Source organism: Equus caballus, chromosome 12, assembly GCF_041296265.1.
Source record: "Equus caballus isolate H_3958 breed thoroughbred chromosome 12, TB-T2T, whole genome shotgun sequence".
Classification (NCBI taxonomy): domain Eukaryota; kingdom Metazoa; phylum Chordata; class Mammalia; order Perissodactyla; family Equidae; genus Equus; species Equus caballus.
Genome location: NC_091695.1, coordinates 32,216,205 through 32,235,436, shown reverse-complemented (window position 1 = coordinate 32,235,436; position 19,232 = coordinate 32,216,205). Strand labels below are relative to the sequence as shown.

General features: G+C 39.4%; 1 pseudogene; it reads left to right on the top strand.

Annotated features, from left to right (window-relative positions):
• Positions 1-13,927: 13,927 nt before the first annotated feature.
• LOC138916678 (olfactory receptor 4D6-like) lies at positions 13,928-14,870 on the top strand (annotated as a pseudogene).
• The last annotated feature ends 4,362 nt before the right edge of the window (positions 14,871-19,232 follow it).

Here is a 19,232-nt window from a genome sequence, read left to right as displayed (position 1 = left end):
CATGCTAGGCCTCCTAGGCAATGGCCCCTCCTGCTCCCTATATCATGTCTCCATCTGTGCCCCCGGGTGACCATGCCTGGCTTAGGTTGCCTCCCCCTGGAGGTCTTACCTCTCATTGGCTAACTGGCCTTCTCACCTCTGGGTCACAGTTTGTTGGCAAGCATTTTCCAATGATTATCAACACTTGCTGCATCAGGGGTGGCTACACGTTTTAGTCTTAGTTCTCTCTCCTCCTCTGTCTGCAGCATTTCTATATTCCTATCCTCCAAATTGCTAATTCTCTCCTCTGTATTATCGACCCTACTGTTCAGAGAGTCCAGATCTTTCTTAATCTCTTCCATTGTGTTCTTCATCTCCAGTATTTCTGATTGGTTCTTCTTTATAGTGTCAAGCTCTTTTGTGACATAGCTCCTGAACTCATTGAGTTGTCTATCTGTATTCTCTTTTAACTTGTTGAGTTTTTAAATAATGGCTGTTTTGAATCCATCATCATTTAGGTTATAGATTTCATTGTCTTTGGGATTGTTTTCTGGGTACTTGTCATTTTCCTTCTGTGCTGGAGATTTAATATATTTTTTTCATACTGCTTGATGGCGTGGATTTGTGCCTCTGCATAGAGATATAGTTTAGTTACTGCCTCCACTTGTTTCTACTGGTGTAGGGGGGAGCAGCTGTTTAGGCTGCACCAACCAGGAACCCTGTCAGGTGTTGGTGACTGGACCTGGGCCCCTCCTCATAGTCACAGTGGTCCTGTGGGGTCTCTCATCATCTGTGGGGGCAATCACAAGGGGGCCTCAGGCTGCTGGTGCCTACTGTTGCAGACCACCTAGACGCGCTCCCTCCTTAGGGTCTGCAGTGGTGTTATGGGCTTTCCCAGCGTCCGGGAGCAGGATCACCTATATTCGCAGCTCTGTCACTTTCTTGGCCCACAAGATCTCACTTGTCCACTAAAGGCCACGGCAGAGCTATGGGTATATTCTGCAGTCTGTGGTTAGCTTACCTAGCTGTGCTACTTTTGCCCCAGGGCCTTCCAGCCTTGTGATTGCCAGTTGGGGCCTCTCCACTAGTGCTGTGCAGAGGCTTTCACTGTGGCTACTGTGGGACTGTGAGTTTTCCCCCGGGCCATGGAGTCAGGCAGCTGGAGCTCCACCCATCCCCTGGACACTCCCACAGGATCAGTGGGTGTCTCTTGCCCCCTCTGGGACACAGCCAGAGTCCGTGAGTCAGAGACAGCTCACGGGCTGCTGCTCTGCCTGGGATCCTCCTCTCCCAGAGCCTCCCAGTGTTCTGAATGCTGAGCAGGGCTTCTCCACTAACACCAGTAGAGGCTTTCCCGCCTGCTGTTGTGGGACCATAGAGTTTCCCCTTGGGCCATGGAGCCAGGCCACTGGAGCTCCACCTAGCACCCAGCCACTCCAATGGGATCTCTGGCTGTCCCTTGCCCCCTCTTGGACACAGCCAGAGTCTGTGAGTCAGCAGCAGCTGGCGGGCTGCTGCCCTGCCTGGGATCCTCCTCTTCAGGAGCCTCCTGGTGTTCTGAATGCTGGGAGGGGCCTCTCCACTAATGGCAAGTAGAGGCTTTCCCTGCTGGTGCAGGTTCATGGAGTTTCCCCCTGGGCTTAGGGGTAATCACGGGGGGATTAGGTAGGGCTGTAGTCACCTGTTTCCACCGTGGCTCCCCTGGTGCATGCTCATGCCTGCCCTTGGTGCATGGCAATGCTATGGGGGAGTCCGCTGGAAGAAAGCTGCTTGCAGGTACTAGGCTGTCTGGGGGCCGGGGGTCGGAGAGTTTTCACCTATCTCCATCTCCTCCTGGGGGAAGTCTGTCCACCTTCTGATGTATAGCAGCACGGGTCTCTCAGGTGTCCTGAGATGCTATATGGGTATCCTTTGTTAACTGATGAACGTCCAATTAGTTGTAGATTCGAAGGGGGAGAGACAAAGAAGACTACTCACTCTGCCATCTTGGTGAAGTCATCAAGATCTGAAGCAACCTTTTTGCCCTTGAAAGTCATACCCTGTTTTCTAAATCAAATGCCTTTCTTTCCTTTAATTGGCCATAACATGAGTCAAGATGCAACTTCTCTCTACCTTTTCACTGTTTTAGCTATTTAATTTTAAAAGTCCAATTCTATGTTCTGTGGTGAAGCAAATGAATTAAAATGTTTATATTTATGTTAAATTACCATTTATATTAAATTAAAATTAAATAGTTTATTAATATGATGAAAATTTATAATAAAATTTTAATTTAACATATTAAAAATAAAATCATATTTTCACTTAATTTTATGTTTATATATAAAAATTTTAATGTTATATTTAACTGGTAAGTTGCTTTTTTATGAGTCTGTCATCTTCTATTGCTGTTATTTCTTTCTGTTTTATTGAGATATATTGATATATGACACTGTACACATTTAAGGTGTACAGTACCATGACTTGACTTATGTGTGTTGTGGAATGATTACCACAATAAGTTTGGTTAACATCCATCATCTCCTATAGGTGAAAGAAAAAATAGTTTTTTCCTTGTGATGAGAACTTTTAAGATCTACTTTCTTAGCAACTTTCAAATATACCATATAGCAGTGTTAACTATAGTGACCATGTTGTATGTTGCATCCTCAGGACTTATTTATCTTATAACTGGAAGTCTATGCTTTTAACCATGTTCTGCCAATTTCCCCTCTATTGATTTTTTATATGCATGTGATTCCTCCATAGAAAAGATATTCTCCACTGCCACCCTAAATAGTGCTACATTTTTAATAAAACAAAACCAAAATTTTCCAGGAAAAGTCTGTGCATTTTGCCCTCCCTCACCTGAGGGAAAGGTCGCAACGTCTGAGGTGAAGAGAGTATGAGTTCATGATGCGAGGGTGTGGTGCACAGTGTCCTTCTAATTATGAGTGTCAGTGCCCATCAAATCATCTGTAAATGGATTTAATATGTTAATATATGCAAAATTCCCAGCATAACATTGGGTAGACAATAGAAACTCAATAATTATGAGATTCTCTATGATAACAAGTTATTTGGAAGTATAGAAGGCAGAATTTAAGTGTTTATCTTTGCTCTCTCTTCCAGACCTTCCTGTGTTTTTTCTTCATGGACCACAAAGGAAAATTCTGAGTTAGATCAACCCTGGGGAATCTCAGGGTCTGACCACTGGGATGGAAATTAATTATCTCTGCTTTCAGAAAATTTAAATGAGGATATGTTTTTTACACCCCAGAGAGTGATTAATTTATGCAGCCATGAATTTTGAATTCTGAAAATCCTTCCTTTGTAGAGACAGCCAAGTTGTAAATGTGGTGATTCATCTGCAAGGATAGAGAGAGCCATCTCCTCAAATGCACCCCAACCACGAACTTTGAAAACCACTTCTCTACTGTCCAAAGCTACAGATGATAATAGGCACTAGAAAAGAATGTCTTAGAGGTTGCAATCTCTCTCCAATCTCCTTTTATCTTCTTGCTTCAAGTATCTTCCCACAAACACACATTTCTGGCACCAGTTTCAAGTTCTCTCAGTCTCATTAGAGAGCAACTTGGAGATGGGAAGGAGCTGGATGCGCCTGATTAGACTGCATTGAAAGCAGAATAAATCAAAATATAAAGTAGTTATAGAATAGATTGGCAAGAGGGAGAGGCAGGAGAGAGGGGAAGGGAGAGGTGATGACATCCAGTCTGCATTCTTTCTGTGTGTATGTACCATGGAGTCTTATTTACAAGTCTCCTGGAACTGTAAGACTTTGTGAAATGACAAGAACTTCTTTAGTATTTCTTCTCCATAAATTACTCCAATCTTTCTGTCTTCCCATAAACTCAACTCAGATTCTTCCCTTTTCTCTTCTGCTCTTCTGATGACATCTTCTGATGGGCATCCTCACCCATGTTTGAAGTTCTGCTCCTAGGAAGAGAAATTTTAAAAAAGTTCCTGTGGAGGTTGCTTGCTCCAGACCCCTACCCAAATAATTGGGAAGTGACATATATCTTAAGCACAAAGGAGGTGCCTCACTTCCAAACGTCCCCTTATTTGCATGCTGATGCCTGGAATTATACCATCTGAAACTCATTTGTTAGTTTAAGGCTTGTCCTCTTTTAAAAGTGCCAAATTTTCTCTTTTAAAAGAAGTTATTCTTTAAGTTTCATAGTCATTTGTCCAGTAAGGATCTGAGAGAGAAAGCTAAAAGCTTTCTAAGCTTCCTGAGAAGTTAAAAGAAATACTGAGTGAGGAAAAGTTTCAGACCAGAAGAAGGCGCACTCACAGACAAACTTCAAACTCAGGTTGACAGTTCTGGTTACATAATGCTGATAGCAATTTATGCCATTTCACTTTCACAGCCAGGACACCTGTCAAATCAAAACTGCAGTACAGATGCTCAAGCTCAAACTTAGTCACAAATTTTAAGACAGTTGAGAATGGCAAGAGATAATTAAATGAGCTAGATGCAAAACATCTGGGTCTTGCACACTAGTAAAATCTTATCTGTTTTTTTGGTTTTAGTATTATCATCTAATTGAAGAAGGATCAGCTCCCAAGATGCCTGCCACCATTTCCCTACATATACATAAAGAAATTAATATTTACTGAGTGTCTACTATTCATGGAGCATTGTACCAGACACTTCACAGTTTCTGTTTGATGTGATCAGGTCAGTAACCTGCAAGGTGGATATTTCTCAGATGATCAAGGTTCTAATCCTAGATCCAAACGTTGACGGCTTTGACAATTTATAGATGTTACTTATGCTCTCGTATCCTTATTCTCTAAAATCTACCAAGGAAGTAATTCTAGTTTAAAATTGATTAACATCTAATTTTCACATCTATTTTGCAAAATAGGTGTGTGAATTAAATTATATACACATATGTAATCTGTGCAATTTATGTTAGGTTTCCATCTCTCCATGTGGTTCTGTGTGCAGAGTGAATTTTCTGTTTTATGGTGAGAGGAGGGGCTTTCCCCTCTGTCTCAAGGAAAGAATCACCTCTTCCAAGTTCAAGGTGTTTCTACATCTTTCACTATAAGAGTCCAGGGATCGAAATTATGTTAAAAACCCCTAACAATCATAAATAATTCTAATTTGTTTCTAAAGTAACATTCAGGGTAGGATATCCCTACTCCTCTTCTTCTGATGTCAACTTGTCTAATAGAAAATAAAAGTTATGGTGCTGAGACATCTTACCCTTAAACTTTGAATGATCTTCCTCAAGGCTACTCCCTAAACTGAATTTTTAAGGACAAAATAAAATAATGGTTAAAAAGAGCCGCTTGATGGAGTTTTCAATCTCAAGAAGACCAAACTCCCAACATCACCTGTAACACCATATTCCTTTGAACTTGCATTATCTCTCAGAATGGACTCACTTCTTCTGTATTTAGCATATGTCAACATGGAGTCTCATGATATATAATCCATCCATGCCCAAGAGCCACTGTTCTTAAAATGCCCCTTTAGATAAGCACTCACTTTGTGCCTATCTTATATCATAAACTTTATATACACCCTCTGAACCAGGAGTCTCAGCAGCCTCATGAGATAGGCAATATCATTCCTATCAAGAAAAGAAACTGAGCCTCAAAAATAACCTGTTGGCATAATTGTAGCCCAAAGTCACACAACTTGTTAATTACAGTTAGAATTAGAAACAAGTACTGTCTTATCTCTAAAGCCCACTCAATATTAAACCACTACACTCTCTTACCATCCCTTTCTGCCAGCACAAGGGTCAAAACTAAACTTGGCTTCCACCCAAATATTTCTTCCCTCTCTCCTTCACTTAGGATCAGGCTCACATCATAGTCTGACATCAACCCCAGTCTTTCCTGGCTCCCTTCACATTTCCTCTCACAGGAATTTCCTTTACTAAAACCCTCTATGTTCAATTCTGCTTGGTTTCTGCTTCTTGGAAGACCTGGACTAACACAATGCATTGTTCATAAAAGCTCCAAATACTCAACTATCTAAATGTCCATAAAGATGTGGTCGAATAATGGAGCTATATTATCCAATGGAATATCATATAGTGATAAGTGTAAACAAATTATAGCTACATGCAACAACATGGATTGACCTCACAAGCATACTGTTAAGCAGAAGATGCCAGGCACAAAATAATACCTAAAATGTTACCTAATGCATATAAAGTTCAAAAACAGACAAAATTAATTTTATAGTTTATGGGTGCATAAGTGGCTAAAATAATAAAAGACAAGCAAATGGTTACCATAAAAGTCAGGATTGGCATTAGATCTAGTGGTAAGGAAATGGACGGGGTGTAACATTCTAAGGCTTCTGAAGTGTTAGCAATGTTTCATTTCCCAATCTGGGTGATGGTTATAGAACAAACACGTAGTTTGTTCTATAGCTGTGCTTTACTTTGCTGAAAGTGAGCTGTCATTTACAATAGGAAGTTTTCTTAAGCCACCTGCTGATGCAAACAGTCTGAATACATCAATTAAATGACAGAGAGTGCAAGGTAGATTTTTTTTTTGAGGAAGATTAGCCCTGAGCTAACATCTGCCACTAATCCTCCTCTTTTTGCTGAGGAAGACTGGCCCTAAGCTAACATCCGTGCCCATCTTCCTCTACTTTCTATGTGGGACGCCTATCACAGCATGGTTTGCCAAGCGGTGCCATCTCTGCACTCAGGATCCAACCCATGAACCCCATACCGCCAAAGCAGAACGTGCAAACTTAACCATTGTGCCACAGGGCCAGCCCCACTTCTGCTACTGTATATCTGTGGGACGCCAGCCACAGCATGGCTTGACAAGCGGTGCATAGGTCCGCACCCGGGATCTGAACTGGCGAACCCCGAGCCGGCAAAGTGGAACATGCAAACTTAATTGTTGCACCACTGGGCTAGCCCCCAAAGTGGATTTTTTTTAAAAAGACCCAACTATATGTTTTCTACAAGAAACTCACTTTAAATATAGAGACACAGATTAAAAATAATTCAGTCGAGAAAGATATACCAGAAGAAAACTGGAGAAGATACAGTGATGTGTCAATTAATGGGAGATAGTTCTGAGAAAAGAGTCTTTAGGTGATTTCGTCGTTGTGAAAACATCATAGAGTGTACTTACACAACCCTAGGTGGTAAAGCCTACTACACATGTAGGCTGTATGGTATTAATCTTGTGGGACCACCACATCCATCGTTGATCAAAATGTCATTCAGTGCATGACTGTATAGTAATTTGAGATAAGGCAGACTTTAGAACAAGGAAAATTATCAGTGATAAGGAGAGGGTTTTTTTCTTTTTGACGAAGCTTAACCCTGAGCTAACATCTGCTGCCAATCCTCCTCTTTTTGCTGAGGAAGACTGGCCCTGAGCTAACATCCATGCCCATCTTAGGAGAGGGTTTTTATAATGAAAATGATAAAGGGGTTAATTCTCCTAGTACACAACAAGCCTTGATGTGTATGCACTTAGAGTGTCAAAATAGATATGGTAAAAACTGATAGAAATACAAAGAGAAATAGACCAATCCACTATTATATTTGGAGACTTCAATACCTTCTGTCGGTAATTTATAGATCCAGTAGGCATAAATTCAGTATGCAGAATACAGTTGAATTAAAAAGCAACATTAATCAATTGGATCTAATTGATATTTATAAAATATTTCATCCCAAAACAGCAGAATACACATTCTTCTCGAGCTCACATGGAACATTCACCGAGATAGACCACATTCTGGGCTATAAAACAGACCGTCACAAATCACACAAAGTATGCTCTCATACCACAATGGAATTAAACTAGAAATCAATAACAGAAAGTTAGTTGGAAAAATCCCAATATATATATACATGTTGCCTAGTGACCTTTTAATAACTCCCATTGCATCTGCAACTGCTAGCTTCTCCATTGAAAATTATGTTTCTTACAAATATCTGACACTGTTCCCTATGCTGATTATTATATTAGACTTCCAATTCAGTGTCTAAGGGAAGAATGTGGACTGTGCATGTGTTTGGGTAAAGACGAACAGAGCAGTGAAGATGGGGAACCTGACAGGCTCACCTTTTTAATGCAAAGGTAGGTGCAGGCAACCTCAGCTTAGCACACATATAATTTTTTTATTTGATAGTGTTCAGTCTTCAGTCCCTGAAAGGTAAAATATTCATGTGCAATTCTTGAAGTGTACATCATTTAGAACTGAAAGCCTTAGGCTGATTAAAATCTCCTGCCTCTCATATAAAATATTAGGCGTCTCAAGACACCTTCTGATTAGAAGGTGATTTCCTTTATATTGAAACAAATTTCATAAACATTTATGGAGCACTTACAATATATGGGAAAATAACTGGCCCAGTTCCTTTATGAAAAAGAGATTCAAAGATAGCTGGGAACAGGGTGAGAAACACAATTATATAATACCATTAGCATTATGATGATATTAACACCCTATGTTTGTATAATGCTTTGAAGTGTACAACGTGCTCTCATGTGAATTGTCATTTCATTGAATTTACAGCAACAAAAGTGAATGAGGGACAGAAGTGGGATGAGACTGGAGATAAAGGAGAACAAGGACTTGTTAAGTAGCTACTGCATGTTAGTCACTGGCCAGCCATTCGTTCATCATCTATTCAAAAAGAATTATAGAATAATTGCTATGTGCCAGTAGGAGCTGGGGAAACAATGATGACAAAACTAAGTCCCTGCCTTCAAGGAGTTTACATTTGGAGCAAGAGGCAGAAATAAATAGATACATAATGACAGGCAGTAAAAAGTGCTAGATTATCTCAAGTAAACCCCACTGCAAAGCAAGGCATATGCTCCCCATTCTATGGAAGAAGATGCTGAGATGCATAAAAGTTAAATTGCTCAGGCCCATCCAGCCAAAATTTAAAATACTTGAATCTCAGTTCAAAGACTATTGTCTTTTGAACAAGCCGCCTCTAAGTTTCATAATGCAACCCTGAGGTTACAAAATAGACAATCCACCATTCCATCCTGACCTGACATCGCACCTGATAGTCTAGAACCTTCTAAAGTAATTGACCAGAAGAGCAAGTGGAACTGTATTAATTCAAAAGAGAAGCCAGCAGTAAGTAGCTTCGATCTCAGTTTCTAGAGACCTGACTTGGCTGGTCCGAGGCTCTCTATATGATGCCTCCAGCCAATGTCTCATGGAACCGTAACACACTGAGAGAATAATTAGAATTCTTTTCCCCACACATCTCTTTCCTTAATAAGTTACCTTTCTTAGGACAATTTTATGGAAATGGAAAAGAAAAACACAAGAGGCATAACATCAGAGCTCAAATTAATGAGGAAAAGCTTTTACTTCAAAGTGTATGTTAATACGCTTTTTCTAATTTTCAAAATCAGAAGCCATTTAAAATCTATTTTAAAAATTAGATTACCAAAATCCAAATACCCACAGATAATAGCTGCTACTATTGAGGTAGACATCTTTCCAGACTTCTTTTAAACATATAGATTTTGGGGCCTGCCCAGTAGCGTAGAGGTTAAGTTTACATGTTCTGCTTCAGTGGCCCAGGGTTCGCCAGTTCAGATCCCGGGTGCAGACATGGCACCACCTCTTAAGCCATGCTGTGGTAGGTGTCCCACATATACAGTAGAGGAATATGGGCATGGATGTTAGCTCAGGGCCAGTCTTCCTCAGCAAAAAGAGGAGGATTGGTAACAGATGTTAGCTCAGGGTTAATCTTCCTCACAAAAAAAATAGATTTATTTGCAAAAGTAACAGTATGTGATACAGTCAGCACTTCAACCTATCACTAAAAAGGACTCTTACCACATCTAAGAGTAAAGTTCTACATTATCAATTTTGTTGGCTGAAAATACTGAATTATTCTATTGTGCAGTAACTTATTGAACAAGTTTTATATATCAGATATTAATCTAAATTCTTATTTCTTATAATCTGTACTGTCACAAACTTTCTTTGCACTTATGGCATTAAGCACTTGATTTATTAACTGTTTAGCATAAATTCCTAAGATAGAATTCCTGAGTCAAAGGACTTGCACATTTTAAGTTTTGGCACATATTTCAAGAATGACCCCAGAAAGTTTGTCCCTCTGTACACTCCTACCAACCATATATCTCCTTCCCCATATCCATGCAAATAATGGGTCGTTTAAACATTGACCAATACTTCAGGTGAAAATTGATATCTCATTGCAATTTTAATTTTCATTTCTTTGCTTAATAGTGTAATTGAACATCAATTCATATATGAGCTGACCAACTATATTTCTCTGTGAATCATGACCCACTTTTGTTTTAAAGTATACATTTCTCACTGAATGATAAAAGCTCTATTTATAGCAAAAGTAGTAAACTTATTTTGTATTATTTTTTACATACATTTTCCCAAGTTTTTCATTCATTTTTAGTTTTTAACTTATTTTTAATGCTTTTGAAACATGGAAGTTTCATATTTTTATTCAACCAAATCTAATAGTCTTTGGTAATCTTTGGTGTAATGCTTACAAAGTTCTTCTCAACCCCAAAATTATAAAAAACAATTACTTAAATTTTATTCGAATATTATAATAAATTTGTTTTTTTGGCATTTGTATCATCAAGATGACAAACTCTTCAGTCTTCCATTTCAAGTTAAAATGTGTTGTAATTTATTTTGGCTTATAACATCCATCTATAAAAAGAAATCAAACATCCAACCACAATTAGAATTAGGCTGTTTCTTTACAATACCTTAATCATTAGTTAAAATTAGAAAACTAAAGTAATTTTTGACTAGACCTAGACCCAGTAAAGTTCATGTCTGGACTTACAGATGTACACAAAAACGCATTTCCAAAATGCTGAGTGCAGCATTATTTGAAAATAGTAATGAGGGCCCAACTAGGCAAACTGAAGGTGGCAATGTATGATTTTTGTGGCCCCTCACCTCCTGTAGATTCTACAAGCCTGACTCCCAATGCTACACACCCATCCTTAGTTTCCGTATTACCTTTTCAACCCCTGTCGGCCAAGACTGCTATGATTTCCTGCCTAGCGCCCATTCCAATCTTGCCTTCATAACCAATGCTTGTTCTGGACATGGCTGATTGCCTTATACCTATGAAAATAAGTCTCTACCTTAGTAACCAATGTATTTACCCATCACATCTACAAAGGATTAGGGAGATCTTACAGCAACAACAGCAAAACACGTAACAGAACAACAAAATATAAGTAGGAAACTGTTAAGAGATTACAATTGAGAAAGTATGGAGTAGGAAATTAACCCATATATAGGTTTTTGAGTGTATGGAAGACAAAAGAGAAATGGCCCAGTACGTAGTCTTCATTGTCTAAGAGGAAGATCTTACTGGTCTCCTAGGGGAGCTGTCCCTGACACTTGGGTCTAGGACAAATGTTTCCCTTGGAGTTTCAAGTTGGGAAGCTAATATATCTTGCCCTCAATACAATCCTAAGGTGGGCTCTTCTTTGTAGACACCTTTTATAAAGGGAAATAACATAATTTGAGTAGCTTTCTGTTGTTTGCTAGGTGGCAGTAAAAAATTCCAGAATACCACCTCCAGGTACTGTGTTATGATGGGATATTAAAGTAGGATTCTTATTGTATCATATTAAAAGAACCCTTAGAGAGGAAATTCACTTTTCCACAGGAATTAAATGGTTCTAATGGTGAAATCAGAAATCTAGGAAAATCAACAGAGAAGATTTTTATTTAAGAAGCTTTCTGCATGTCTGAACTCCTCAAATTAAACCATAAAATACCCTCAACTGTAACAGAACTGAAAAAAAGAAATGCCACTAAACAGGTCATTTGCAGGGTGCTTTATTATGTTTTTATTTCAGGGATTGTGCTCTGTTCTTTTTTTATCTAGTCTACTCTCTTTTTTATCCTATTTTCTTCAGATATGCTTCCATTGCTTTGAATGCCAAAACTGTTTACTTTCTACTGTTGAACTGGCTTTGGGTCATCTCAACTATTTGAATTTTTAAAAATTATCTGCAATATGAGAGTCCTTGGACATACAAATATTCATATTTAAGAGAGTTTTGTCCTCTGATGGCCAGATATCTGATTTGAAAAAACCTTACTTGCCAACATAGCAACAGAAGAAAATCCCTGGAATTTGAGGTTATATTTAATCCCAGGTTAAAATTCTCTATCTTTGCAAGAGTTTAACTGTTTTAGATTCTACCTATAGGTGAGATCATGCAGTGTTTGTCTTTCTGTGGCTGGCTTATTTCGCTTAGCATAATGTCTTCCACTCAGAGAAGCAGAGAGTAGGATGGTGATCACCAGAGGCTTGGGGTAGAGAGAAATGGGAAGACGCTAGTCAAGGGATATGAGCGGTACAAAGTTTCAGTTATGCAGGGTGAATAAGTCCTGGAAATGTAATGCACTATAGTTAACAATACTTTATTGTATGCTTGAAATTTGTTTAAAGGGTAGATATTAAGTATTCTCATGGCAAAAATTCAAAGAGGACTCGGAAAATTTTTATTAAAGTTATGTATCTTTCACCAATCCATAGACTGATTCTAGAAAAATAAATACCCTTCTCCATTCACCCCTAAAGTAAGGAGGATCAGATTAAGTCACCACTGAGGTCTGGAAGTTTTAATGATGAGTTTGTTTGTGATGATTTCATGTGCTCTGAATGATGATTGCAGCTCTACACTCAACCAAGAGCCTTGTGGACCAAGTGAGATCCAAGTGTCTCAGAGCGCATGGAGGAGTACTTATGAGGGCCTGATTCTTCTCTCCTGTATGAAAGGAGATGAGGATTAACTAGTCAGGCTACTTAATTAACTGTAAAGTTAACCTACCCACTATAATTCTGATATAGCAAAGTAAGCCCCACACTCTCTGATCTGGCAGAATGCTACAGTGGAAAAACCTCTGGAGACTGTTAAATAAAAATTATTCACCAGACACTTGTTAAAAATGGCAAGACAGATTTTATTCAAGACTGTTGCAGTAGAGGTCAAGACTATTGCAATAGAGGGGAGAGATTAAGCTCAACTGCAAATACAATGAGGAGAAGTTGGGATTTATAGCCAATGAACAGAGGGAGAGGGTCAGTGGATAGAGAATTACTAAAGGGAGAATGCAAGGATAGGGGGATTCTTGCTAAATTGGCTTAACAGGATTCTTGCTAAAGACAAGCCAAGAACTTTGATACAAGGAGTTAGATGTCTAGGGTGGGGGTTGAGAAATTTGATCAGATATCAAGGGTAGGGGCTTCTTGCTAAACTGATTTAGCAGGATTCTTGCTAAAACTGAGTTTATCCAGGAAAAATGTGTAAGGTCGAGGTTGACACCTAGTTGAGAAGAGGGCTCAGAAGGGCCTAACTAAAATCTCGTCAAGAAGGGAGTCTCTGTCAAGTCAGAAAAATTATTTGGGTTCAAATCCTTGATTTGCCACTTATTAACTTTGTGATTTTGCAAATGTGGGAAAGTCATTAACTGCTCTAAGCTCCAGTTTCTCCTATGTAAAATGCAGATAATCATAACTACTCTACAGAGCCCACAGAGACACCACAAGAATCAAAATCAAGATGAAATGTTGCAGGTGAAAGCTTTTAGTAAATTATAAAGCTTGCATACATGTAAAGAAGTTATTCCTGCAGGATAGAAAATAAGCCATGGTCAAATGACCATAGCCTTTCCATCTCCCTCTAGTCAGAGTAAGGACATAGGAGTGTGATGGTTCTTCTTGTCAACCTAGGGTTTTACAACAAGAAAGGAAAATCACCAGGATAAAGAGTTTCCACACAATGAAAAGGGAGACTCTAGCACAGTTTTTCTGAGTAGTCGTTATGATCTGGATACTTGCAAGAGCCTTATAACAATATATGATAAATGATATTGCCGCCTCATGACTGCATACTCCTAATCCTGACATATCTTCTCCTAAGGTAGAGCTAGCAGAGGGTAGTCCCCATCATGGGCCAGAGCAACCACACCACCGTGAAGGAATTTGTCTTCCTGGAACTCACTCGCTTCCGGGAGCTAGAGTTTTGCTTGTTTGTGGTCTTCCTTTCTGTGTACGTAACAACTGTGCTGGGTAACGCACTCATTGTGCTGACCATCACCTGTGAGTCCCACCTCCACACTCCCATGTACTTTCTCCTGAGGAACAAATCAGTCCTGGACATTGTTTTTTCAGCTGTCACTGTTCCCAAGTTCCTGGTGGATCTTTTATCAGAGAGGAAAGCCATCTCTTACCATGGCTGCATGGTACAGATCTTCTTCTTCCACTTTGCTGGGGGGGCAGATTTTTTTCCTCTCTGTGATGGCCTATGACAGATACCTTGCAATTGCCAAACCTCTGCATTATGTGACCATTATGAGGAGATCGATGTGGGTGGGTTTGGTGGTCACCTCTTGGATGGGTGGTGGTTTGCACTCAATTGTCCAGATAATTCTCTTACTTCCACTCCCCTTCTGTGGTCCCAATGTCCTAGATGCCTTCTACTGTGATGTGCCCCAAGTGGTTAAACTGGCCTGCACTGACACCTTTGCTCTGGAACTCCTTATGATCTCTAACAATGGGCTGGTGACACTCCTGTGGTTCCTCGGGCTCCTGGGGTCCTACACTATTATTCTGGTGATGCTGAGATCTCACTCTGGGGAGGGCCGGCACAAGGCCCTCACCACCTGCACCTCCCACATCCTGGTGGTGACTCTTCACTTTGTGCCTTGCATTTACATCTACTGCCGGCCCTTCACTACACTGCCCATGGACATAGCTGTGTCTATCAATAACACGGTCATCACCCCCATGGTGAACCCCATCATCTACACTCTGAGGAGCCAAGAGATGAAATCAGCCATGAAGAGACTTCAGAGAAGGATTGGGTTTTCTGAGAGCAGTAAACTGGGGTGAGCAGTCAGATTGAGATGGAAATCTAACTCTGATTAATTTCTCAAACCACTATCCTGGGAGTAAGAGACAGCTATCTCTTTTCTCCATGGTCATTTCTCTACATCCTCATAGACGCTTAACTCTATTAGAGGGAATATAGAAACAAAAAGAAGAGATGAGGTTGAACAACATGAGATATTGGGCTTGCAGACTGGGGAGAGGAATGAGGTATAAGACTAAAATCAATAACCTAATGCTATTTTGTTGTAATCTGTGACTCTCATGCCAACATACTTTACCTCACTTTTACCACCTGTAATATGGAAATAACATTGTCTCCTCACAAGGTTGCCAAGAGAGTGAAGAATTACAAATGTTGAGAGGATGATAGCTGCAAAAATTAGTATTGCTCCTGGAATTAATCAGGCATACAAACGATTTCCCTGTTATAATATTCCTAAATGTGCATATATACAGAATATGGATGTATTTCTTTCTCACATGCTTTCTCTAGTGTCTCTGAGATTTCTCTGCCTTCTCTGATTATTCCCAGTTGATTATTAAAATCACTTCTTGATTTAATATTTTGAGTACAGAATCTTCAACATATTTCAATATATTTCACTATTCTCAGATCCATTCTACTGATTTTCTCACTCAAATTAATCTCAAAAGTACTTGTACAAATTGGGGCTATATCTGCACAAAATCCACAAAGATAATTTATTTTTTGTTAACTTAAACTTCTTTATTCCCTCTATCTTCTCTCCACTTCACTCCCAGGGCTTTTATAGCTGGAGCAAAACTATAGTTTTGTCTATATATGCACAGACAATTCAAGATAAATCACTGGTAAAAAAAAAAAAATACCTTTTCACACACTCAAGATCCATTTTTTGTAGCAGGAGAGAAAAGAAACACATTGTAGACAGGGCCACTTAAGAATAGCCGCTGGGTCTTCTTTGTAATCCACCTGTCTCCCAAGAGGACGATTCTAAAAATGTAATTATGTAGAGAGACAATAAATCTCCCTTCTCTCTTTATTCCTGCTTCAAATTCTACCCTTCAGCCTCCAAAAGTCATTAAAAAATTGGCCAAGAGGAATAAGAAATCTCAGGAAATTTCAACATATAGACCATTCTTTTGAAATTGTTATGATGCATTAATACTTGCAAAATGGTCCTAGTAGATGACATACATTTGTGATTTTCTCTGAGTCCTACAAGACAGAGACATTGGGCCAAGACTCTTAACCACATGGCAGTGCTTCTCAAACTTTTTAAAATTATTGCCACCCCCCCCAAGGAGCTTTATTAGGTATTTTTACTAATTGCTTTCCCACAAGAAAATGTAATACCAAAGATATACTGTATATCTTTTTACACACCAAAGATCTTTGAAGGACCACACATCATTGCAATATCTAAGATTTTTTGGCTACCAATAACCAATTTTTGCCCTCTTGGTCACATTGCCCACACTGAGAATGAATGATAACATGGCATTAGATATTTCTATTAACATGTTTCCCCGAAATTCAAAGAATCACAGAATAAATAGCATATGTCTTCTGGGGCCTTGCAAGAATTTGGAAAGCATAGAAATGTGGGCATCTTTGTTTGTGTGTGTCTGTAAGTGCATGCATATGTATGTGTGTGCACATATGCGTGGATTTGTGTCCAATAATGACTTGGAAAATATTTAATAACTCCCACTGGAACTCCAACACTGTCATAAGAATGTCCATTCTATTTCCACACTCAGATATAATAAAATTCCCTTTGCTAATTCTCATATTAGGCTTGAGCCTAAGGGACTACTGTATGTGATAGGGATGCTTTGGGACCAGATGAAGAGCCATGATGATGTAACTCCCTGAGTCTGCCCTGTCCAATGTGAAGTTTTAAGAGAAGATACCGAAGTCTAATGTAACTAACCTGCAGAAGGACTTCAACTTCTAACATGATATTTCCCCAGAACCATACACACTGAGGCCCAGCTATCCAGTCTCAGATGGCATAAATTCCAGCTTGGATACTGAAGGATTTGGGTAAGAACATTGAACTGTCAGAGTGTGAGACATTGTGGATTATACATGGATAGGATGTGCATGAAAATGTACCTAGTGTATAAGATATTGCAAAAATAGCTGACAATTTTAGTAACGGAAAACAAAGAAGTAGATTTTAAATACTGGAAAAGGAGGAATGTCTCCTTAAGAAGAAGGAGCCACAGAGATGGAGTCAGCATGGTAAAAGAGAAAGCAGCTCGTATTTGATGGAACAATTGAGTTGCATATAAGGAGCAGATTTTATTCTAGCTTAGGGTTTGTCCATGGGATCATGGAGCCTCTTTCCACAACATTGGTGCTTCCTTAAAAAACATAATCTTAACCTCAAATTATCTTAAAAACTGTGGAGGTTTCAAAGGCAACCCTATTTCCATACACTGCCCATGACTCACTGGGTCTCTTTAGCCTTTGATCCAGAGCCTGTCTTATTCCTGAACCCAATGACCCAGAGCTGAAGGCTCAAGTCCACTTGGTTAATTCATGCAAGTTTATGGAAACAAAAATAGTTAAGTTGGTTCAAAGAGAAGTTGCACTTCTATTGAATCGCATTTTATTGCTATTCAATAGAATATTCTACATATGTCTTCATAAATAACCCTCATGATAGGCAGGTCGGATTCTGTTTTCAGGAAAAAGGGAAATGAATCAAGTTAATTGAATGTCCACTCTGATCTTGGTACTTTACAAACATGATCATAGTTACTCCTTATGCCACCCATTGAAGTAAGTGGTATGCTTCCCAGTTTGCAGAGGAATAAATTGAAGGAAAATAAAGAACTTGCTCCATGTAACAAATGAGGAAGAGGCAAAATTCCAACCCAAATTTGCCCTACCTGAAAACTCTTAACATTGCCCTACACCACATCACATTAGATTGCCCTCACATTTTACAACTGAGGATCCAAGGAACAGAGAGGCAATGGGACTTTCTCAAGGTCACAAAGGTGTTTTATAGCCTGGATCAGAAAACAAATCTCTATCTGGCATCCCTCAGGCCATGTCAAAGATGTTAACAAAAGAGTTTCTTAGCCTGTGTTCGTCAAGATCCTTCTCCCTCACTCACATTCCAATGCCAATGCTTATAAGTAATGATGTGCACTTACCAGCTAGATTTATAAATTTAAGAAACATTTATTGAGGGCGTGGCCCTGTGGCCGAGTGGTTAAGTTCATGCAATCTGCTTGGGCAGTCCAGGGTTTTGCTGGTTCAGAGCCAGGGCATGGACATGGCACCCCTCAGGCCACGGTGAGGCAGCATCCCACACAGCACAACCAGAGGCACTCACAACTGAAATATACAACTATGTACTTGGGGGCTTTGGGGAAAAGAAGGGAAAAAAAGAAAATTGGCAACAGATGTTAGCTCAGGTGTCAATCTTTAAAAAAGAAACAAAACATTTATTGAGCACCTAACGCATGCCCCATACTAAGTGAAGATTTGATGATATTAGGATGGATGAAATACTGAGCAGACAGGATGAACTTGAGGTATAATAGGGAAATTATAGCGTGCTAAGGGAAAAGAGACATATAATTAGAAGAAACTGTTAAAAATACCAGAAGAGAAGTCAGTGCAGGGAATGAGTCACAAAGGGGTGTCAGGGAAGTTTTCACAGAAGAGGAGTCTCTGGACCCGAGCGTCGAAAGGTCAGTGTTTGTGAAGACGGATAGATGGGAGATTCTGAGAGTAGGGAGGATACAGTAGGTAGAGGGAGCAACAGGATCACAGATCCAAAGGCATAAGAATGTGTATAACATTTAAACACCTGAAACAGAATCAAAGGAAACAGGGCACTAGATAATATCGAAGATGGAGGGAAGTCTTAGATGCTATAAGAAAAGTTTAATCTTTATTCTATAAGCAATAGGGAACTACTAGAAATTTTCCAGCAAGGGAATAAATGGTCCCATTTATGACTTGTGAAGATATTTCTGCAAACAACAGAGAGGATGAATTAGAGAAAACTACACCGAAGAAAAGGAGACCAGTTACAGAACTCCTGCAACAATCTGAGGAGAAGCGATAAAGGTTTAAGTGAGGATGAGGAGAATGGGACAAATTGAGAGAAGTGAAAAAAGTAGTACCCTCAGGAGAGTTTTAACAGTGCCCAGGTCTCTTGCATGTGGGTGGCTCAATATAAGTCTTTTGGATAAAACATACTGCCTATCAGTACATGCTGTGGAGGTAAGTGTGCCCTCAGAGACTGAATAAACTGGGAAAACAAGACAAGTCATCAAATTCTCCAGAGCAAATGAGAGGCAACATGTGTTTTGGGCTTATTTATCCACATAGTTTTTCAAGACTCTTACCTT